The sequence below is a fragment of the Pelobates fuscus genome, chromosome 2, assembly GCF_036172605.1.
Source record: "Pelobates fuscus isolate aPelFus1 chromosome 2, aPelFus1.pri, whole genome shotgun sequence".
Taxonomy (NCBI): Eukaryota; Metazoa; Chordata; class Amphibia; order Anura; family Pelobatidae; genus Pelobates; species Pelobates fuscus.
Genome location: NC_086318.1, coordinates 151,284,514 through 151,308,503, shown reverse-complemented (window position 1 = coordinate 151,308,503; position 23,990 = coordinate 151,284,514). Strand labels below are relative to the sequence as shown.

General features: G+C 44.4%; 1 protein-coding gene across 1 annotated transcript in view; it reads right to left on the bottom strand.

The window, feature by feature from the left end:
* The window catches only part of ECEL1 (endothelin converting enzyme like 1), a 187,090-nt gene extending 175,613 nt beyond the window's left edge, over nucleotides 1-11,477 (bottom strand). The window contains exon 1 of the mRNA XM_063442842.1: nucleotides 11,344-11,477. The gene's annotated coding sequence lies outside the window, so the exon portion shown is untranslated. The remainder of the gene's footprint in view (nucleotides 1-11,343) is intronic.
* Nucleotides 11,478-23,990: the final 12,513 nt, after the last annotated feature.

Here is a 23,990-nt window from a genome sequence, read left to right as displayed (position 1 = left end):
AAAATTGTTGCTTTACATCTCACACAAGCTCACATAAGTATATGCAAATGTGGCAAATTCAAATTACGCTCAATGTCTTTTGTATTGATATCAAATATGTTCAGATTGTGATTGAGTTCAGTATGTACAGTAAGGCAGGCATCTCAGGCTCTTTTGACCTTAAATTTACAGTTCCTAAGTGAATTCCTGACAGTCTCCAGGTTATTCACTAAACTTTGAATTGCAAATCTGAATGCAAAATGTAGACAAACATTGGTGTCCTGGAAAATTTCTACAAGTCAATCATGGTCACAGCTTAGCTATTTTTGCTGAATATTTGCTATTTGGATTTCAATTGATAATTTAGAGTTTAGTGAATAAACTACTCTGTGTGATCACCGTTTCCCACCAATCCATTGAACGATATGCAAAATAAATGTAAGTTCTACATATTGTAAATGAAAGCGTAAACTAACTGAAAGTTAGCCATTGTTTAATTTTTTTTTTAAATTCTTAACCGATTTTTAACAGTCAAACCCCCTGCAGTATAATACACGGCCTATACACACACTATAATGTTGGAGACAATGTCACGCATACATGCTCATGTGAAATTTCTCGATGCATGTCTGAGGCATCATGGGACAACTGTAGTCCAGAGAGCGGAAGTGTAGCGGAGATAAGACATTTTTTTTTCTTTTTAATGTAACTCCATAACTTTACTGAAATCATTACACTCTGCAATAATGTTGTGACAGTTGTCCTAAGATTGGACCCAGCACCTCACCCATCCCACAGCTCAGGTTGGTGGGGAAGGAGATGGGTGCTCTCTGATCTCTACTTGGTTTATTACCAACCTTTACAAGGTTGTTCATACTGTGAGTTAATAGATGAAGCTATACACTTATATATTTAATTTCTTGCCTGACTTAGGACCTTACTTCTGACCACTTTTAAAGTTACCTGAACATTTTCAGGGATGTTTTGGATATATTTCTATAAACCCCAATTTGAAACTCATTCAAACTAATATTAAAGGGGGTTTGCTGATTTCAGAGGATAGTGAATTTATTGGGTACACTCCAAGATTTTACTGTCACGTTGCTTTTTCCTCATATTGCCCTTTATGCATCGAATAAGCTTAATAGAAACATAAATTTAAAAAAAATGGAAAATGTGTTTGGTATTCATCATAATTCTCTCAGACGCACATCTTCATTAGCTTGTTATTTCAACAGTACCCAGTGTGTAATAAACACTCTGAGAGAATAAAATACTGAAAACAGACACACACAAAAAAAATGACAATCAATTTTAAACACTTTCCAATAAAACAGTGAGAATTGAGCAATATACCCCTCCCCTCCTCCGCTGACCGAAATCCTAATTATCTAAGAGAGAGAGCTACTCTGTAATTTGTCTCATACATTAAATCCACAAGGCTGGGTGCATGTGGGCTTTAATAAGCTCTAACACTTAACCCCTTCTCTTCTGTAGGACCTGCATCAGTCGTTTTCAATGTGGAGTTTAGTAAATAGCTCTGTATGCGTTGCACCTGCTGTCAAGCAATACATGAATATAGAATTCACATGCTGCAGAATAAATCAATTAAAGAATCATTGCAGCTCTATATGATCCTGGTTATTTAATTGATTTCTTATAGCAGCAGATAAATGCTACATATTGTCAGGCAGCAGTAATCATCTATGTGCCAACCACATATAGAATTTACAGCGATCTGGGCTAACGTGGACAAGGTGGCATCTGTAGATAGTGACAATCTTCTTTAACCTGTTTCACTACTGGTACTGAAAACACTATTGGGCTGTGTATAGAGAAAACAATTCTACGGCATTTGGATCAACCAGAAATAGAGATGCCGGATCCAATGGGCAATATGTGTAAAGTGTTCCCATGCTGCAAGAAATAAGTACATTTGTTAATCAAGAACGAATCCCAGAGGGCATTTAGTGTATGAATACTACATACAATAATGCAGCATGTCTATGTGTTACCCAAGAATATATAAATGTGATTTGTTCTGAAAATCTTGGTGGATCTGGGAATTTTAACCAGCATACCCCCCCCCCCCCCCCACTTATCCCAATTTTAATGGGACTCTCCTAGTTTCAGTGCTGGTATTCACATCTGTGATTACCAGTGAACAGCCATCATAGTGCGAGAGCATAATTAGATGATCTTGAGGCGTGTTGAGGTATCACACATAGATCATGCCTTTCCTACCCTTCAGACATTCTCCCCAGCTACTGACCAAGAGGTGGCTGCTCTTCTTTGCTCCTCTCGCCCCACCACTTGCCCGCTCGATCCTGTCCCATCTCACCTTATCAGATCTCTCTCCACTTGTCTCGTGCCTTCTCTAACACACATCTTCAACTGCTCGCTCTCTTCTGGCATCGTCCCTGCTGACCTCAAACATGCCACTGTAGTACCTATACTAAAAAAAAACATCCCTCGACCCATCCACCCTCTCTAACTACCGTCCCATATCCCTGCTCCCTTTTTCCTCAAAGCTTCTGGAAAGACTTGTCTTTACCCGTGTGTCTCATTTCCTCAATTCCAACTCTCTCCTTGACCCCCTTCAATCTGGATTCCGGCCTCTCCACTCTACAGAGACTGCCCTTATCAAAGTCACTAACGACCTAATCGCAGCTAAATCCAAAGGCCACTACTCCATACTAATTCTTCTTGACCTCTCAGCAGCCTTTGACACCGTTGATCATGCTCTCCTTCTTCAAACTCTTCAATCGCGTGGTCTCTGTGACTCTGTCCTCTCGTGGTTTTCCTCTTATCTCTCCCAACGCTCATTCAGTGTCTCCTTTTCTAATGATACCTCCTCCCCTCGCCCTGTCTTGGTTGGAGTCCCCCAAGGCTCCGTCCTTGGTCCCCTTCTATTTTCTCTTTATACTGCCTCTCTTGGCAAACTTATTACCTCTTTTGGATTCCACTACCACCTGTACGCTGATGACACCCAGCTATACCTCTCCTCCCCGGACCTCTCCCCTGCCGTCCTGCAACGTGTCACTGCTTACCTTTCTTCCATCTCTGACTGGATGTCCTCCCGCTTTCTGAAACTCAATCTCTCAAAAACTGAGCTCCTTGTCTTTCCTCCTCCTAATACTGATCCTCCTCTTTCGCTCTCCCTTCAAGTTTGTGGTACCAACATCAGTCCATCCTTGCAAGCGCGCTGTCTTGGTGTCATACTTGACTCTGGTCTCACCTTTGAGCCTCACATCCAGCATGTTGCCAAATCCTGTAGATTCCATCTTAAAAACATAGCCCGCATCCGCCTCTTTCTTGCACCAGATACCACCAAGGGGCTTGTCCATGCTCTAGTAATTTCCTGCATGGATTACTGTAACCCTCTCCTGATTGGTCTTCCCAAAAGCCGTACTGCACCCCTAAAGTCTGTAATGAACGCTGCTGCTAGACTGATTTTCCTCTCTAGTCGTTTCTCTCACACCTCACCCCTCTGCCAGTCCTTACATTGGCTTCCTGTATGCTATAGGAGTCAATTCAAGGTACTAACTCACACCTATAAAGCACTGAACAACTCTAGCCCCTCTTATATCTCCTCACAGATCCATAGGTATGTCCCTTCTCGGTCTCTCCGCTCTGCCCGTGACCACCTCCTGTCCGTTGTCCGCACTCGTACGGCCAACTCGCGCTTGCAGGACTTCTCGCGGGCGGCTCCCTTCCTATGGAATAGCCTGCCTACCGCCATCAGACTCTCCCCTAGTCTTGCATCTTTTAAGAAGTGCCTTAAAACCCATCTCTTTAGGAAAGCTTATGGCCTCCACGACTAACCAATACCTCACATACCTGTCTCTTGCCCTCTCCTAAAGGGCAATCCACCTTATTTGATTGCAAATTCCTGTCCTAATGTGTTTTACACCCCACCTCCTATAGAATGTAAGCTCGATCGAGCAGGGTCCTCTTCAACCTATTGTTCCTGTAAGTTTATTTGTAATTGTACTATTTATAGTTAAATCCCCTCTCATAATATTGTAAAGCGCTACGGAATCTGTTGGCGCTATATAAATTGCAATAATAATAATAATAATAAATACATAGGACCCTACAGAAGGTGCTCATTGCAGGTGGGACAAACCAGGCCAGGCCGGTGTGCCCTTTTTGCAGGCAGCTATACCCTCTTTATGGCCAGGACTGCACATTTTTGTCACTGGAATGCCCCTTTCAGGCCTGCCCACCCTTGTCCCTCTGTTAGGAGATATGCAGTTGTACCACTTTTAGTTCTTTGGACCACAGTTGTTTTTTATACATATTGTTTATTGTCCGTCAGCATCCGCTGAGGCTCTCAAACATGTTGATTTTCACACATAACTCATTTGCATTGGAGCTTTTTTGAGTAGGATGAAATTGAATTGATTGCAGTGAAAGTAGAGATGGGAACATTCAGATAAGGATTTTAGTTCATGGCGTTGGATTTTTATTCTGCGTTTTTACGCCACTATATGCTTAATGAACAGAGTCACTTGATTCAGGTCCGTCGTGTTTGGTTATAGCATACTAATAAAGAATACAGAGAATATTTCGTTCTGCACTGAATCGCCATGGACCCCGGTTCACGTAAATCTTCAACATATTAACCCTGTGTGACCCTTTATAAAAGCATTAAATATTGTGAAGAGCCTCATCAAAAACGTTTCAAGATGACAAGATCGAATATAAAGCAAGGGCCACTGAGTGCCTGTAATAGAATAATCTAAAGATTTAACCTCTATTCTCCCAGAGGGATGCGAATCCTTGGCCTTGCCTGGTACAGTTAGCTATCATTATCCTCGTACTGTTATATCCTTTTCCGCAAGCCCAACATGTTCTGTAAACCTTTCACACTTGGTCACAGCGAGGCTGGCAGCGCTGCCTGGAAATGTGCATTTTTCTGATTTATTTCAGTAATAATCCTCTCACATCATTTCACTTTATGCTGTTCCTGTTCCTCCTATAAATATGTAACATTCCCGGGCATTCACACAGAAATAGAATAACCTCCTGCCCCTTCCCTAGAAGACAGAGAGGCAGATGGCTGCCAGAATATTAATGTGAAGAGAGAGGTCTTGCTGGTACTGTGGGGGTTAATTGAAACCTTTCTTAACCCACTGCCTGCTGTAACGCAGTCGGCAGTTAATTGCTGTGTGTGATGAATGTTGTGTTGTCGATCCTATGAACCTTAGAGGCTTGAGCCAAAAATTGGTGATTTTGAACCTACACGGCGGCCGGAGATATTAGAGTATTGCTGTAGTGCTTGTAGTTTACGAGAAAACTGTGATAGATTAAGTACATAGCTCCCTGCGCTGTAGTCTGTGTTTCCCACCACAATTGCTGGTATCTCATGTAGTCTATCACTGCATGAAGAAGTGTATTAGTCCGTTTCAGATCCAGAATAATTTTTTAATACATTTTAGTTCTTTCTGCTGTTGTGTAGTATATGAAAGTCCTGCTCTGTGGTATGTAGCATTCACATGCTGAAAGAGGACACATTGGGGCTTGTGCATAGGAAACTGTTATTTTGTATCCATTTTGCACCATAATGTTCTGACTGTGCAATTTTCTCCATGTATATTTTTACACTGGTCTTTATACATTTCCTCAAATCTGTCATCATACTAGACATGACATACACTGGCATGTACCCAGCCCACCCTTACATTTAAAACCAATAAATTAATAAATAAACTCAACCTAAACTTAACTTAATAATCCATCACAATAAATGTACATGCCCGTTTCCTACTTTTACAAAAGTCTGAATTTTGTCCAGATCCAGGAGCACGTTAATAGCAACTTTGTAAATATGGTGTTATCTACCAGTTCAGTGGATAGATTACAAGACAAAACTGTATTCCTAACACTACAGTTTCCTTTTGCCCCCCTCCACCCACATTAGGCCTTCCTCATAGGAAAGCATTGACTCTATTTTTTTCATTTTCTATGGGGTTTTGAAAGACGTTGGACATCCTCATGCACAGATGGAGGACGTTCAGTTCAACTCTGTGACACAGCTAAAGCGCTTCTAGTGTCTGTCAGGTAGACAGCCACTAGAGGCAGTCTTAACCATGCAATGTAAACATTGTATCTCTAAACTGCAATATTTACAATGAAGGGTTAAGTGGACAGGGGCCCAGATCACAATGCGATGAAGTGGTCTCGGTGCCTCTAGTGTTCCTTTAATTGTTGAGCGGACTCGTAAATCATGCCAAGAAGGGGTTTAAGAAGGATTCAATTCTGCTAATAGTTATATGGGAAAGAATAGACACACGGTCCAGGCACTCTGGGTTTGTAAATCAGGCTGAATTATTGGAAAACACAGCAACATTTCCACCTCTACTGAGGCCTTTATTAAGCTTGATAAAGACCTCCGTAGAAGTCAAAACGTTGCTGTGTTTTCCAATACATCTGCCTGATTTACACACCCTAAGTGCTTGGACCATTCTGTTCTTTCTACTATTGACCGAGGTTTGGCCAACCTCAGGTCCAGCTAAACACTTTCTTTGTTGAGGGAATGCGGGAGAACTCTTGCTTCTACAGTACAATAATTGTATGGGAGTCATATTGACCACTACTTGCTAATTATTTCTTTCTTTATATATTCAAATTTATTTTTTTTCCTGATGGATGACTAGAAGGGGCAGGCCAGTTGTTACACACTTAACCCTCACATTCCCAAGACTTTGTTTGTTAGGTTTTTTTTTACCATTAATGCTAGATAGCAAATCGTATCTTTTTTTTGTTTTGTTTTTTACTAGCATTAAGCTCGTGAGTAGCATTTTAGTCATTTGGTTGCATATGTGTTGCAAAATCTGGACATTGATAAATCTTGTAAACAATATCCAGATTTTGCACTCTGAATGTCACCAGATTATGTTTGGTAATTTAAACCGGGTTTTTTTTTTTTTTCGTTTTTTAGTTAATAAACCTTAAAAATGTACAGTGTCACTGCAAGACAGACGACTTCTCTATGTTAATTTCAAATGTATGGGGTGTATGATAGTTGAGTTGCTGCAATATCAAAGTCAAATGCCACAGGGAGCAGAAGGGTTAAGCTTTTGAAAAAATAATCTTCATAGTTACATTTTACTAAAAACAAGAAAAACTGGTAAATACTGTGGGATTTGATTTGAGATGTTCAATGTTAGCCATGTGCCCTTCGTACAATGATAGATCATTAAATGTTTAATGACTAATGTCACTTAAGTTATTATTTTCTTAGTAAAATATATATTATATATTTTTACAATTTTCTCTATGGATTACAAGAAATCAATAGAAACAAGCAAAGAGAGAAAAGCAATCATATGTTATATTAAATTACAGTGACCTTGGTGCTAAGGAATTACATTAAGTGGATGAACATTCAGAACATAAATTACGAAAGAGGGTTGTACAGGAGTTATAGAGATTTTGCTTTGTTACATGGGGTAACCATCACACACAGTATTTAAAGCACTTTCTGGTTAAGGGGAAGTGTTCATATGGCTAAAGATGAAAGCTGACTGTGTGTCATAGGAGTTGTGTTGAAAAACATGTTAACAAAAAGATCCACAGGAATCAATCCGGTTCTTTGAATAGATTAACTATTGTTCAGAACAACCATGATATGGAGTGACCGTTCAAATTGTGGCCAACAAATTAGAGCTTATTCACTATATATTGAAATGTGACAAATTGAAAACTGAATTTAGGCCAAAATAGCCCAAAAAACCTGCGGAAGTGTAGAATTTGTTATTCTCTTGCCCTGGTTTACCAGGGACCAGGAATGATAAACAACACGGTTGTGGCCAAAACAGCCATATTGAAAAAAGGTTTTTCCTTCTCGAATATGATACCAACTAGCAACAACAACTACAAATACAATTCCATGATCAGTTCTCGGTTTAGTAAATAACTATGTGAGGCATACATTTATGGTAAATTAAGGTGATTTGAAAACCACATTGTAAAATTTGATTAGCAGAAGGTAATTTGTTAAAAAAAATATATATTTTTTTTAACAACTATATATCTAGCTATAGTCACACCACAGCTAGATTAGTGTACATTAGTTAGTTCATTGTGAAATATGGTTTCATAATTCACTACAGTTCAGTGTTTAATGAATAAACCCCATGTACAATTTCACTTGTTTTGACTGATGTTTAAAGAATAAATGTTACATGTATTCAAAGGGGGATTTCAGCTGAAAACCCTAATACAAACATCACTTGCTTTCAGCAAGTATTATCTAAGGACTGCAGAAGAGGAAGGAGCCAGTAAAGGACTATAACCCTAAACACCTCTCACCTTGAGGTCTTCCAGGTATAAAAAAAACCTTAATCATATACACGGCATGTTTGAGTCGTGTATGTGTGTGTTTGTTTTGTTTTTTTACAGCAGACACTGCTGGAGATATGCACAAGCAGTATCCTTACCATCCATCCAATCAGCTGTGAGTATCAGAAAAAACTGTCAGTGGTTGGTGGTGCCCCTGTTTTTTAGATGTATTCTTTTTTTATCTAGTATTGTAAAGACAAAGGTTAAATACCTTCCCTAGTTATTTAACTTCTAGACTGCTCTCTGAAATAGTAAAAGCAAGCAGGGCACAAGCAGTAGATGTGTCAAAAATGTTCGACTCATTTCCGTATCCAAGAGTGTCTTTGCAAGATCCTGACAGCACCCTGCTTCTATTGACTAAATAGTAACTTGGCAACAGAATTGCACATCATAGGCCAAAATAGTACAGCTGGAATGTTCTTGGCATATGTGTTCCAAGTCAGATGTCTGACGTTGTTTTAAAGTTTTACAGTTTCCTAGAACTGTTTCGAAGTTTCTAATGCAAAACCTTGTCCTGTTAAAGAGGCACAATAGTCACTATAACCATTTAATCTCTTTGAATTGGATATAGAGCATTGAGTCCCCTGGCGTTCAGTGTTAAACCATTTCGAGCAGGTTAATATTAAGTGTGCCTGGCCAACCACAGTCCGGCCCCTTCCGGAGTTGTGGCTAAATCAGAGATTACACACTTTCTTACAGTCATATCCATTCATACCGTGAGATGGAGTTCTGATAGGCTAAATACAGTCAGCTAACACTCTCAGCCAATGGAGTTCTGATAGGCTAAAGATGAGATGGAGTTCTGATAGGCTAAATACAGTCAGCTAACACTCTCAGCCAATCACAGCTGACCATTTCTGCTCAGGCTTATACTTCCTCCTCAGCCAAAGAAGCACAGAGGGGGATGGGCTGCTGGGGACTCTTGTTTAGTATTAAAACATAAAAACATTAAAACCTGTTTAACGCTGAATTAAATTATGACCCCAGGGGACTCCAGACACAACCAGTTCAATGAGATGAAACTGATACAGTGCATGCAGTGTCCCTTTAATGGAATCAACATTACACCAAAGTCGTAAAACAAGTACAAATTAAATATTGTTCATCTATGAAGAGTATGTACTGAATTTGTATTTCAATCACCTGTAACTATTAAGGATTCAGACAACAAATAAGGTGTTAATATTACACCATTGCTATATCCATTTACTAAATAAGTTAGTGTTCAATGCTAGTTTAAAATATACCCAGTACCATTATTTAAATTACCATTGGCATTTAAATTGTAGAGCAAGAGGGGGGAGATTACCCCCATTTTCATTTATGATTTTGATCCAAACAATTCCATCATTTAATTCTATATTATATTTGCAGAGGACAGGGGATTCCTATCTTTTGACCCCTCCGGGAAACATTTCTGTTGGCTGTTCATGCCTGTTAATCTTATTTCTGATCATGATTTTACACTGGCTAACATCGCCAATATGCAGCATCTGTGGCAAATTGCATAAAATGCCTTTATAAATGCCAACTTGCTCAGATTACCTATATTAAAAAAGCATCAATAGTTTGGGTTATTATTTCATTGTGAATGAAACCACTTTTATGTACATTTAACTGACTTAAACACATGCATCCAGATATTGTCCAAAGTGTATTCCCCAAAAAGAGTTTGTAAGTAAAATCCATTAAACACATTAATGACAGACAACCAGGAGTTTAGGGAGTCATAGAACTCTTGGGCACTTAAGTTTGTTTGTTTTTTTCTTAGAAGCCAAGATGTACCCATTTTAGTTGAGTTAAAAAACCATTACACCCATTAAAACAGCGCAACAATGTTAACACTTATACTAAATTTACCAGACACCGAAGTGCCCAGGAGGTTAGTATAAACTAAAGCAAATACTATGTAAGCAGCAAAAATCATTAACCAGCAACAGAAAAAAAAAGTTGACATTTCCTTGTTAACCCTTGGTGTACCTTGTACTAATTGTACTCAAAGGTTAAACAAAAAATTGATATTTTATCTTTTCAGTATTCCAATTTACTTTGCATTTGGTTTTGTACTTAAGTGTTGTTAGACGTGTTGTAGATTTAATCTATGTCAAAATTATGCATTATGTTTTGCAGTCAGTCCGGTGCATTAAAGCAGTATAATTTCTAATTATGTCTGCTGTGAATCGATGGTAGCATGTAACAATCACAGGGTAAGAGAACAAACCGTGCCACACTTGTATATTACAACAGATTGTTCTAAGTGAGTTCCCCTTAAATAATGACTTCCCAAAGCATCTCCATCTCTGCATTATCAAAGCATTTGCACCCAATGAGCCTGTTACTCCAACAACTATGTACCAAGACAAAACAATGGGGATTTCTAATCGTCTGGATAAGTGGGAACAATGCTATTCTGATTATCTGTCAGGCTCTATTGGCAGTTCTCGGAATATCCTGTCACTTTCCTGCTTCTTTCATGATAAAGACTCTCCAATGGAAGATGAAGACATCTCATGCTGTAGCTGATAGGTCCCATTAGGTACCAAAAACCAAGACCAGCCTCTTCATTTCTTCTCTACAAAACGTGACACCTGTTCCATCTAGATACCTGATCATCACACCGTGCATTGTTAATAGGAGGATCCTACATAGGAATGTGCTGCTGAGGAGAGGCATATGTATAGTAACGTATTTAACCCTTTCACTTCTAGGCTGCTAACCCCCATATTGTCTAGCGATAAGGGGTTAGATGTCCTTAGCATGCTGGAGGGATGTTTTTTGGGTGAAGACCTGCTCACATACCTTTGCAGAGTGATATATATTTCACAGTTCTGGAAGTTCCAAATACTAAATATTAAAATTCTAAAGCTAGAGCTGTGTTATTGTATTATGGTGAGTGCAATGCCAACTCCACAGAGTGTAGTTCAGTAAAAAATAAAATAATTCACAAACTGCATGAAAGTCAGTAATTATTGAAAGGAGCCAGCCTGCACATACAGCATTAAAGTGCACACTTACCATGGTCCAAGTGATGGGGCAGGCAGCTTACAATCCACAGCTGATGCTGGGCTAGGTCTGTGGAAGGCACTCCGCTGTGTATGGGCAGCAGCCCACCACATACACCCTGCTGTACCTGTCACCACACAGCCTGAGCGCTGATCTGCAGCATGTACGAGCCTGGGGATCAGAGGAGAGATATGAAGGGGAGGGGGACACGTGGAGAGGGGTGGGACAGCCTCTGCCTATAACTCTCGCTGTCCCTGCAGTCTGTACCAGCACTATAGTATATTACTCGTATTATTCCCATTATGCTAATTCCTGTCTGAGAGCTCCTACCAACCTTACCTCATCCCCCAGTCCAACAAAATGACTAATTTGGAAAGCAGAGTGATTGTGCTGGGGACAGTGACATCAAGCACAGGGGCAGAATGAGAGATGAAGGAGGCTGAAATAGCCTGTGGAGTTGGGATGTGGGCTCTCAAGGGCTGAATGGGTTAACAGTATCGTTCAGCTACTGAGTGGCCTCTTGTTGGCTATCAGATAGCTCTGTAAGAGGCTCCCCGGTTGTCTCCAGTCATGTTCTCCACAAGCTGTTAAATACTATTTCACTTATTAATTCATGCTAGTTAAAAAAAACAAAAAAACTAATATACAGCTTTTATGGTCTGATTTGTATGCTCCTGTGGCATCCACTGTATTCTCACATGTTGCTGGTGTCATATTATTAATATATGCATATGCCACTAGGATACACATCTGATATAAGTCAGGGCAGTGTGATCTGGAGCTCAGGGATGGCACACAAGTGGCTTTGTGATCACCAGCCTGCATGAGGATGTGTAAACAATTGGTCGTTTATTACAGTTGTGACCAATTTATCTATAAATACCTGTATTTCATATCATTTTACACGCACCATTGTGAGAGTCATTGTACTCTTCTGTGCTGTAGGTACGTTTTCCTCTGTGCTTTGTCTTAACAATTATTTATTATAGTGTCTTCATTGCAGAGTTTAGAAAATATCTCTAAGAGTAAGGAAAGAGAGCTGACGAGAGAGAAAAAATAAATCTCTCTTTGCCTCCAACTATAAACCACGTTAATGAAAAGTTATAGCCCTTTCCTCTTCTCGTTCTTATTTAATTTAAATGAATGTTAAATGTATCAGTAACATGAACGCCTGTACTGGGCTCCCCAGGTTTATAGTGTAAATGTTGGCGTGTACAGACCTCTCAGCATTATCCATGGGCAGAGTACAGTCACATTGTATACGGCTAGGGTGTATATTGTTCTGGGTTTATCCCAAGCAATTACACTGGTACAGCCCTATAGAAAACATTTTCCCCATACAATTATTAAATGTAATTAATTTAATGATGCCTCATACTGAGAGGTTGCTGGACAGACTCATTTCCTTCTCTCGCAATGCCTGCTGTTACAGGGAGAGTAGAGCGACCTTGCTAGATGCCCACCTGGGCTTTGCTCATCCAGCAGGCTCAGGGGGCTTTTTGGAGATTACACTGAAAGGTTAGTAGCTCCCCTGATGGTTGTAAGCCGAAGGAATGAAGAAATGCTGGATTTATCTGAGCCCAGCAGTCAGCTCATAAAGAAAGCCATCTGCAAGATGTAGCCACCGCATAGGGACAATGTCCTGATGGAAGATCCGAAATCCAACACAGCTTCATGTCAGGATGTCACTGTGGAACACTGGGTGCAATTATCTTTGCTGTACAAGTATTAGGTCGTCTGCGTATGATGTGTATACGGAATGTGGTACTTGTAGTGTATACATAGAACAAACCATGTGATAATAAGTAGATTGTTGTACACATTAGTGTAAAAACAACAAGTGCATAAGACACTATATTGAACTGAAATCCAAATGGCAAAATGTAGGTTAAAATAGTTAAACTGGGACTACAGCTGACTTGTGGAAGTTTTCCAGATGAGCTATTTTAGCCTGCATTTTGAAATTCAGATTTCAGTATACTTCAATTCGGTGTTTAGTGAATAACCCCCAGTGTGCGCTCACTTGAAAGGAAGTGAATTCTAACTGTAAGTAAGAAGCCGTGACTCAGACACCATTTATCCTGTTGGAGTATAAAGTCCACAGCTTTATTAATTATTAAACAAATTAACATATTCCTGACATTCCGCTACTATCCCCCCGCACAATACCCCTGACAATGACCCTACCACTTGAACAATAAATAATATTCCAATAACATTTAACTTGTAACACACGGCCTACCAAAGAGGCCCCATAACCATACCGTTAACTGTAGGGGTGTACCCAGACACCCCTACCCCCTAGGTTCGTAGCCACCGAAGAGCTTGAACCTACCAACACTCTTATCCATCTGGCCTACTCCAGCCTAGACCTTGGCCTATCCACTTCCAATTCCAACCAACTTCCGACTTTACCACGCCCTGTTCTGCCATAGCACATGACTTGAACCCTTAAGGACATGTGCGACCCCCACCACACAAAAACAGGGCCCGAGCAATACCCTCCTGAAAGCCTAGGTTAAGTAAATCGCTCCCCACATCCGACAAATGTACACCGTCCCTTCTGAAGTAACCGGGCAACATGCCCTCTAACTCCCGGTGCCGTACTACGACGCCACCCAAACACCGCCATGGCCTTATTAACCTTGCCCCTGCATCGTGCCACTGCAACCGGATCCCTGACGTGCCGCCAAGTAAAACGGGGCACCATCTCAGACCATACCACCACCACGCCAGGGACCAGCTCCAGGAGCCGATCCATGTCCCTCTTCATCCTCCTCACTAGTTCCCTCTGGGGAACAAGCCCTAAGTCGTTCCCCCCACCGTGAACCACTACCACGTCCGGTACGGACCCCCCTGGCACCTTTCTAAACAACCCCCTACTTAAACATTGCCAACTAAACCCCCGAAAACCAAACCATGAGATCGCCACCCGCTCCTGAGGAAAGCCCAGCTGCGTTCCATTTCTTCTAGCTGCAGCTCTCTTCTGAGCCCAATATGCAAACGAATGGCCGATCAACCACACCTTCCAACCTGCAACGAAACAAATGTTAGTACCTTGGCATCGAACTTACATCCTCCACTATAATCACACCTCCTCCTTTTCTTACACCAATTCGTCGGGCCTCACGTATGATCGGAAGCGCAAGGATTCCCATCTACCTATACGTTTGATCCTTTCGTCCCCCAGACCTAACCTCGCTGCCTCCGTTGCTGCCCCAATACGGAACGAGTGTGTCCCGAACTGCAGAAGCTCCAAGCCCAGCAGGGCCGGACTGGCCCACCGGGATACCGGGGAATTTCCCGGTGGGCTGGTGGACTTGGGGCCGGCAGTGCAGCATTTCACACATTTTTCCCTCCTGTGAGGTTTTGTGTGAGGCTGGGGCAGATAATTACCTAAGTGGCTGCTACACAGACAGAGGTGGCAGCCACCTCCAGCAGGGAGGAGAGAGAGTCTCCCACACTGCCAGCTCCTCTGCACGGCCAGTCTGGTAGGATCCAGCCCCCGCACTGGAGCTCCGCCCACCAGCCTCAGCCTGGTGAACTTTCACACAGGAAGAGGAAGTACAGGAAGCACCTGAACAGGATCCACACTGCTAGTGACAGGTAATTGTATGATTGATACTGAGAGAGAGAGAGAGAGAGAGTGTGGATGAGAGAGTGTGAGAGACAGAGAGAGAGTGAGAGAGAGAGAGAGAGAGAGTGTGTGAGAGACAGAGAGAGAGTGTTAGAGACAGAGAGAGTGTTAGAGAGAGAGAGTGTGAGAGAGAGTGTGTGAGAGACTGAGAGAGTGTGAGTGAGAGAGTGAGAGACTGAGAGAGTGAGAGAGAGAGAGTGTGTGAGAGAGTGTGAGAGAGAGAGTGTGTGAGAAAGAGTGAGAGTAAGTGAGAGTAAGAGAGTGAGAGAGAGTGAGAGACTGAGAGAGAGAGTGTGAGTGAGAGAGTGTGAGAGAGTGTGAGAGAGGGAGAGAGTGTGAGAGGGAGAGAGTGTGAGAGAGAGAGTGTGAGAGAGGGAGAGTGTGAGAGAGTGTGAGAGTGAGAGTAAGAGAGTGAGAGTGTGAGAGAGAGTGTGTGAGAGACTGAGAGTAAGAGAGTGTGACTGAGAGAGTGTGAGAGACTGAGAGAGTGTGTGAGAGTGAGAGAGTGTGAGAGACTGAGAGAGTGAGAGAGTGAGAGAGGGAGAGAGTGTGAGAGAGAGTGAGAGAGAGGGAGAGGTTGAGAGAGAGAGTGTGAGAGAGAGTGTGAGAGAGAGAGTGAGAGAGTGAGAGTAAGAGAGTGAGAGAGAGTGAGAGTGTGTGAGAGAGAGAGAGAGTGAGAGTGTGAGAGAGAGAGAGTGAGAGTGAGAGTAAGAGAGTGAGAGAGAGTGAGAGTGTGAGAGAGAGTGTGTGAGAGACTGAGAGAGAGCGTGTGAGAGAGAGAGTGTGAGAGAGACTGAGAGTGAGAGTAAGAGAGTGAGAGAGAGTGAGAGTGTGAGAGACAGAGAGAGAGTGTGAGTGAGAGAGAGACTGAGAGAGTGAGAGAGAGTGAGAGAGAGTGTGAGAGAGAGTGTGAGAGAGAGAGTGAGAGACTGAGAGACTGAGAGAGTGAGAGAGTGAGAGACTGAGAGACTGAGAGAGTGAGAGAGAGTGTGAGAGGGAGAGAGTGTGAGAGGGAGAGTGTGAGAGAGAGAGAGTGTGAGAGAGAGAGTGTGAGAGAGAGAGTGTGAGAGAGAGTGTGAGAGAGAGAGAGTGAGAGTGAGAGAGTGAGTAAGAGAGTGAGATAGAGTGAGAGTGTGAGAGAGAGAGTGTGAGAGAGAGTGAGAGTGAGAGTAAGAGAGTGAGAGAGAGTGTGTGAGAGACAGAGAGAGAGTGTGAGTGAGAGAGTGTGAGTGAGAGAGAGACTGAGAGAGTGAGAGAGGGAGAGAGTGTGAGAGAGAGAGTGTGAGAGAGAGAGTGTGAGTGAGAGAGAGTGAGAGACTGAGAGAGTGAGAGACTGAGAGAGTGAGAGAGAGTGTGAGAGAGAGTGTGAGAGGGAGAGAATGTGAGAGGGAGAGTGTGTGAGAGGGAGAGTGTGAGAGAGAGAGAGTGTGAGAGAGAGAGGGAGAGAGTGTGAGAGAGGGAGAGAGAGTGAGAGTAAGAGAGAGTGAGAGAGAGTGTGTGAGAGACAGAGAGTGTGAGTGAGAGTGTGTGAGAGAGTGTGTGAGAGAGAGAGAGAGTGTGAGATTGTGAGAGAGAGAATGAGAGAGTGAGTGTGTGTGTATCAGTGAGCTTGTGGTGTGCTTGTGTGTATCAGTGAGCTTGTAGTGTGCGTGTGTGTATCAGTGAGCTTGTAGTGTGCATCAGTGAGCTTGTGGTGTGCTTGTGTGTTTGTCAGTGAGCTTGTAGTGTGCTTGTGTATCAGTGAGCTTGTAGTGTGCTTGTGTGTGTATTAGTGAGCTTGTGTGTTTGTCAGTGAGCTTGTGGTGTGCTTGTGTGTATATCCGTGAGCTTGTGGTGTGCTTGTGTGTATATCCGTGAGCTTGTAGTGTGCTTGTGTGTGTATCAGTGAGCTTGTGTGTATCAGTGAGCTTGTAGTGTGCATCAGTGAGCGTGTGGTGTGCTTGTGTGTTTGTCAGTGAGCTTGTAGTGTGCTTGTGTATCAGAGAGCTTCTGTGTGTCAGTAAGCTTGTGTGGGTCAGAGCACTTCTGTGTTTGTCATTATCAAGCTTGTGTTAGTCAGAGAGGTTGTGTGTGTGGTGAGCTTGTCTGTAGTTAGGTTGTGTTTGTCACTGAGTTTGTCTCTAGTGTGCTTGAGTGAATGTCAGTGAATTTGTGTACGGCAGTAAGCTTGTCTGTAGTGAGCTTGTGCATGTGTCAGAGAGCTTTTGTGTTTATCGGTGAGCTTGTCTGTAGTGAGCTCTTTTGTGTCAGTGAGCTTTTCTGTAGTCAGTGTGTGTGTGTGTGCCATTGAACTAGTGTGATTTATTAATGTGGGACATTCTTTTAATATATATATTTTCTGAAATTATACAATTGACACACTGATGCCGATATGCTGATATTGACATGGAGTGTTTCCCTGCTTAAAGAATTGTCCCCAAGCAGAGCCAGTCACAACGGACAGGGAGCGTCCTGGAGGGTGGTGGTTATAGCACTGTAACACCCATGGATCATCTAGAGCGAGGGGCTGCAGGTAAGACAAAAGTCTTCTTCAAAGTGCATACATATAAACAATACAAGCATACTATGTGACACAATGAATTAGAGGGCTGAAATAATTTTTTTCCAGGGCTGCTTTCTGTTCCCAGTCCGGCCCTGAAGCTCAGTTTCTGTAATCCCAGCCGAAAGACCCTTGTGAACTGAAAACGTGACAGCGCCGCCCCGTCAGCGTGTATGAAAAAACAGCCCTTGACCTCCGGTCGAAGCGCCAGGTAGCCCGCGCCGCGCACCACTGTGCATACCTCCGATCCTGGCAACTCGAACAGCACCACAGAGCAACCTTTGCCAAAAATGTCAGTTTTGGATCGGCCCATCTTGATACGCACCCTATCAGTGCTTATCACAACGTCCTCGCGCTGTAGCCCCCCTACCCCCGCTTTGTTCACGCTTACCAACTCCCCTACCCGAAAAGGCCCTTACATTTACCGAAGCCCCTTTCGGGTGCGACAGGTGATGAATCAAACAGAATTTGCCCGCCTCCTTCTTGGGAACCACTCCCAGAGGGGATATCCGCAAATCCGCCAGTGGCGGGGCCAGAAACGGCCCTGCCATCCTTCCCAGTTGGACTTCTTTAAATAACTTCTCCCCCACCACCCCCGGATGTTCCCGTACCGACTTAAGATTCGCACTTATTCCACATGGACCCTTTGCTTTGAAGGGGATTTTAAAGCCTTCTGTGAAGCCCCTCCATAAAAACTCAGCGTCGTCTCGATTAGCGTATTGCCTTAGCCATGGCAACATCGCGCCGACCTTCACCGGTGACAGCCCCAGCGGAAGCCGCGGGGGCAGTATCCCCTGTCGTTCCCCCTCTTGTATTAGGCTTCCCTTTTTTGAAGCATCTATTGGCCCTGTGGCTCCCGCCGCAACCTGAACATTCGTGTCTGAATTTACACGAAGCCCCCCACTTACATTGTCCTTCGTTGTACGACCAACAAAAACCCTTTTTTGGTCCCGCCGACACTGTACCCCCCGTGGCCGCGCCGGCTGCCCCTGGAAAGGGCGTGTTTTTCTGTCAGGCCCCGGAGCTTCCAGTAACTGCCGACTCCTGCCCGCCTGATCCCGCCTCGGGACCGCAGGTGTGTTACTCCGCAACCTGTAAGGAGAAGACAACCTGGGCAGTCTGTTTGATCGGCCCCCTGCCCGCCCTTCCTCCCTACGCTCTGCTCTGTCCTCCCAAGCTCTACTCCTCCTTGCCGTCCGACTTTCCCTGCTGTCCGCTCTCCGCCGCCGGTCCTGGCAACTTCCCTCAGAGGAACCTGATGCACTGCGCCGACTATTCCTCATCCTGTCTCTGGAACCTGACCTCCACCTCCTATCCCTGCAACTGTACCTGGATTCGCCGTGCCTGTATCGTGAAGGGCTCCTGCCATGCTCCTGTCCCTGCTGCGCCTGGCGCTAGCACTGCGCCGCTCTTCTCCTATTCCCCTCCATGCGCCATCGCTGCTGATTTGCCAATCCTGGGAACTGCCTGAAGGGCCCTCCCGCCCTTCTCTGACATTCCTGCTTCCTCCGGCCCATGCCGTCCCCTGTACCTCCTTGCTGACCTCACTGCCTGGCTTCTCGCTAGCCGTCTTGCCGGACCCTCCGCTGACCTCTGCCGACTGGCCGCTTGTAAGTTCCCTGGCTCCTGCTGTTCTCTGCGGACTTTGGCTGACCCTGCTGCACTCCTCACCCATTCCTCCATCCTTGCCCCCAGACCTGGCCCCCCCTGTGGCCGCCCCCTGTGTTCTCTCGCCGTCCAGTTCCCCCCTTGCCAGCTGGGGGATCGCCTGTGCCAAGGAGCCAGCAGCATTATCACCCCCTTGACTCCCAGAGCCTCCCCTGGTGGCCGACTCACCATGACATGATGCACTCCGCCTCCCGGCCACATGGCAGCGGCACCCAGCTGTTGATGGAGCCACGCCAGGCCCCTGTCTCTCACCGCCGCCCGGACTCACGCAAGGATCTCCCCCAGCGACGCCATGACCTGCAGAAAGAGAAAGAAGAAGAACTCTGCTGACCTGTCACAATTAACAGGTGAGTGAAGCTCTGATTAAAAATGGCCACTCTCTGAGATGGCCGCTATTTAAACTAGCCCTAGACCACCCCCACGCTGCATTACCCTAAACCCACCCCTAATTTTTTACCTGCCCACTCTCTGGCCCTGTCAAGGCCCACTCCCCCACTGCGCTGCTCCGTGGGCTCCAGTACGTTCCAAAGGGAGGGCAGCACAGGAGTCAGGTGCACAGAGCTCCTTGCGGCCAGGAGCAGGGCAGGAAGAGTCAGGACTGGGCAAGCTGTGAGGACATGAGGCGGGAAGACTCGTCTAGAAGTCAGTCACTCTAGAAGACTGCAGCCATGAAGACACACCACCGCAGATACAACAAGGGTAAGTGTCATGATTGGCTGCAGTGTACACAGTGTGCTGAACATAGGAAGCCAAATCCCATCACACACGGACACACTCCATTTGGAGCACACACAGACACACTTCATCCCCAGCACACACACTGCATCCACTACACAAACACACTCACTGCATTCACTACACACTCTCTTCATCCATTATATACACCTAATCTGCATCAACTTTGTTTTGGTGGTAGTGTGAGGATTGGGGAGGGGTGCAGCATTTCATCCTTGGACCTAGGCAGAACAATGTCTTGGGTAGGCCCTGCTCCCAGTACCCCCAGGAATGTCGGTTGGCAAATTCTGTTGGCCCCTATCCTAGATGGTCTGTGTCTCCAGAGATGTGAATGGAGGAACAGCTGAAATCTCTTAAAGGACCACTCCACACTACTAACCACCATCCCCCAAAAAACACATTTTTAGTAGTCATATCCCCAATGAATACATGCATGTATTTTTTTTTAAATGTATTTATTCATTGGGAGTATAGTCTAAAAGAGCTTACAAAAGTTGCAGTTCTTATGACTGCAGCCTTTGTAAGCTGTCCCCATTTTTACAGGAAAATAACCAAATCAGAGGCTTCTAATTGAGAAGCCTCTGACTTGATCCCCACATGCACGCACTCCTGTTCATGCATGTGCGCGTACCCTGTCGTGCGTGCACTTCTGAAGATGAGGAGCTGGTCTGAGGTCTATGAGAGAGGGATGCAGGCAAACTCAAGTAGAGCGTGCCTGCAACTTCTGTTAGCTCAGGGGAGCTTACGGAAGTAGGAAGGAATCCTCCCTGTATGTTTGATTGACAGCCAGGGGGGAGTTCCCTAGTTAATTTATAAAAGTTCTGATTTCTTCAGCAAGCTGAAGTGCTTTTGAGGCGTGCAGTGGTCCTTCAAACAGTGATGGGGGCAGGGCTATTTGGAGTGTGGAAGAGATATAGGATGTTTGGAAGCACCGTCATCTTTATGCAATTTATTCTGCCAAACTAATCTATTTTTCAAGCCTAACCAGATAATTAAATTAGCTTGAGTTGCTGTTAAAAGTTTGATATGGCCCTCTTGTATTAGGGGGGTCTTGGTAAGTAATATTGTTCATTCTCTAGTCGAATGAGTATAATCGTCTCAGCTAAGAGAGTGTCAAATATGGCAAAGTCCAAAGGGGTGGGCTGTCTTGCCAGCGTTGTTCTTGTAATATGAAACCAACCAGTAAGCATCTGAGATGTTAAGTAGAGGTGGTAGGGATGTGTCTGGATACGATATAGAAAGTAGTATGTCATTGGCAAAATGTATGACCATATGTTCTGTAGTGGGGGGATATCTCTGTTATTGCATTCTCATTTGTTACATAGTGGACCAGGGTCTACATTGACAAAATTAAAATGAGGAGAGATAGTGGGCACCCCTGCCTTCTCTATTTTAAATTCTTTATTTATTCATCTTGACAAGGATAGTAAAATAACATTGGCAACATGGCTTATGCATAAGCCTAAAAAGGATTGCGGTATATTGAAACACTGCATAACATTTGACAACTCCAACCAGTTACAGCTTAACATTAGTGGTGGGCTTGTCTAGTTACCCGTCAAGGATTTTTTTTTTGTTTGCCCATGAAACTTAATAGAAGATATAATAGTACAATATATGCTATACAGTATTAAGCCACTCGTCCTGTGTAATCGTCTCTCAGACAACCTTCGCCATAAGTACAGTATGGTAGGGGTGCCTTATATAACTAGGTTGTTCCCGTGGTTACCCCCTTCAATAGGGCGTGCTCTGTAGTCATCAGGGCGGTGCACTTTTCGCAATTATTATTTGTCTCACTATGCTGTAGCATGTGATATCGTACCTTATGTAGTACTTTGCAGCTAGTGTTGTAGTATGGTGAGAGTGAAAAAGAGAGAAAGATAACTGAACACAGAGTAAGAAAGAAGGTATAGAGTTAGCTGGAAATGAGTGGGGAGGGAAAGAAAAAAAGGGGGGGGGGTTACGTCAGTCCCTAGTAGTATGGCCTCGCGCGGGGTTCCCTAGCTCCCGTCAGAGTCTTCTGGGAAGTCCACAATTATTGCTACCCCTATTCAGGGGGCCGGGGGGGATGTCACTGCATCAGGATGTCGCTATTCTGCCAAGGTTCCCACAGTTTGTTGAAGTTCGTCATGTTCCCTTTTAATCGGGCGGTTAGGTCATCCATCAGATATACATCTTTTATGTTGGATATGACCTTCCGTGTCGGTGGCATTTGTGTTTGTAGCCAAGTCTGTGCTAGCGCTCTCCTGGCGGCTAAAGTGATCTTATGGAACAGCTTCTGTTCCCTCCTAGACCAATCGTCCATAGATCTGCTAAGCAAATAGATCAATGGGTTTAGATCCGGTGCTCTATGAAAAATTCTTTTAATCATGTTGTATATCCTTGTCCAGAATGATTATGCCTGGGGGCATTCCCACCACATGTGAATGTATGTGCCTTTATTGCCGCATCCCCTCCAGCAGGTGTCAGTAGGTGTTTGTTTCATGCAGTATAGTTTAGCCGGTGTGGTGTACCATCTAAACATCGTTTTGTATGCCTGCTCTTGAAGGGACACGCAGACGGACACTGAGCTGTTAGCTTCCCAGATTTCTCTCCATTCTATCCCCTCCAGTACCTCCCCTAGATCCCGTTCCCATGCTTCTGTGTACGCTAGGGATCCCCATTCCTCTGTTTCTGAACTTAAGTGTGTGTATAGGCTGGAGATTAGGCCGTGTTGTGTGGTTTCTCTAACGCACATCCTCTCAAAAAAGGTCTGCGGTGTTGTAGCGGCTCGGTGCACTGCTGGTTGCTGTACATAGTCTCGAATTTGCATGTACCTAAAAAAGTCGGCTGGGGTAAGATGCGCTAGTTGTCGCAAATGATCAAACGTGATCATTTGACCTTTGTCATACATTTGACAAATCCGTTGTATTCCCACCCTTTCTATGTTCGAGAAAGCCTTTGCTGCCATACCCGGGGGAAATGCTCTGTTTCTTAAGAGGGGAGTTAGTGGGGATGGGAAGGAGGCTAATTTGAATTTAGGCGCAGAAGTGTCCCAGATTCTCAGAGAGTTCAGTATAGCAGGGCACGTCGATCTTAGGATGGGTCTGTCTTCCCTAGGGACCCACATGTGGTATTGCGGGAGGTCCGCTCCGGTCAGGAGGGACTCCAAGTCCACCCATCTCCTCACATCTACTGGGGCGTGCCACATAGCCACCTGCGCTAATTGCGCTGCTAGATAATAATAGTACAGATTTGGCAGACCCAGACCCCCCCTTTGCTTATGTCTGTATAGGATATTTCTGGAAATTCTATGGCGGCGATTCTGCCATATAAAGCTGCCTATGGCTTTTTGTAAGTGGGCTAGGTCGGATTTTAGGACTTTAATTGGTAGAGCTTGGAAGAGAAATAAGATCCTGGGGAGGACATTCATTTTTACAGTGTGAATGCGCCCTATCCAGGAAATGGGTCTATCTTGCCATTTTTCCATATCTCTTATTAGGGTACGAATAAGTGGAGTGTAATTCAGCTGGTAGAGTTTTGCCGGATCACTTGGCAGGTGCACCCCCAGGTATTTCAGGTGGTCCCCCTCCATCGGAATGCTATAGGTGTCCCTCAATGCCGCTGTGTCCTCCGCGGAGATGCCCATCGGGAGAGCGCTGGATTTGCTTAAATTTGCTTTATACCCGGAGAAAGCGCTGAAACGGGTAAGGAGTTCTTGTAGTGCCTCCATGGACTCTTCCGGTGACGTAAGGGTCATCAAGACGACGTCCGCATACGCGGAGACGAGGAACTCCTGCCCTCCCACCCGATCCCCCTTGATATGGGGATGTTGTCTCATGGCTTGCAGAAGTGGTTCTAACGAGAGCACAAATAGAAGTGGGGATAAGGGGCAGCCCTGTCGGGTCCCATTACCCAGTTTGAATGGTTTGGGCCCTGACCCTGCGATCTTGACCTGTGCTGTTGCGTGGTCGTACATTGCTTTGATAGATGTAAGATATCTGTCGGGGAAACCAAGATATTCCAGCAGGCTGAATAGATATGGCCATTCGACCCTGTCGAAAGCCTTTTCAGCGTCAATGGAGACCAGTAGGGTTGGTA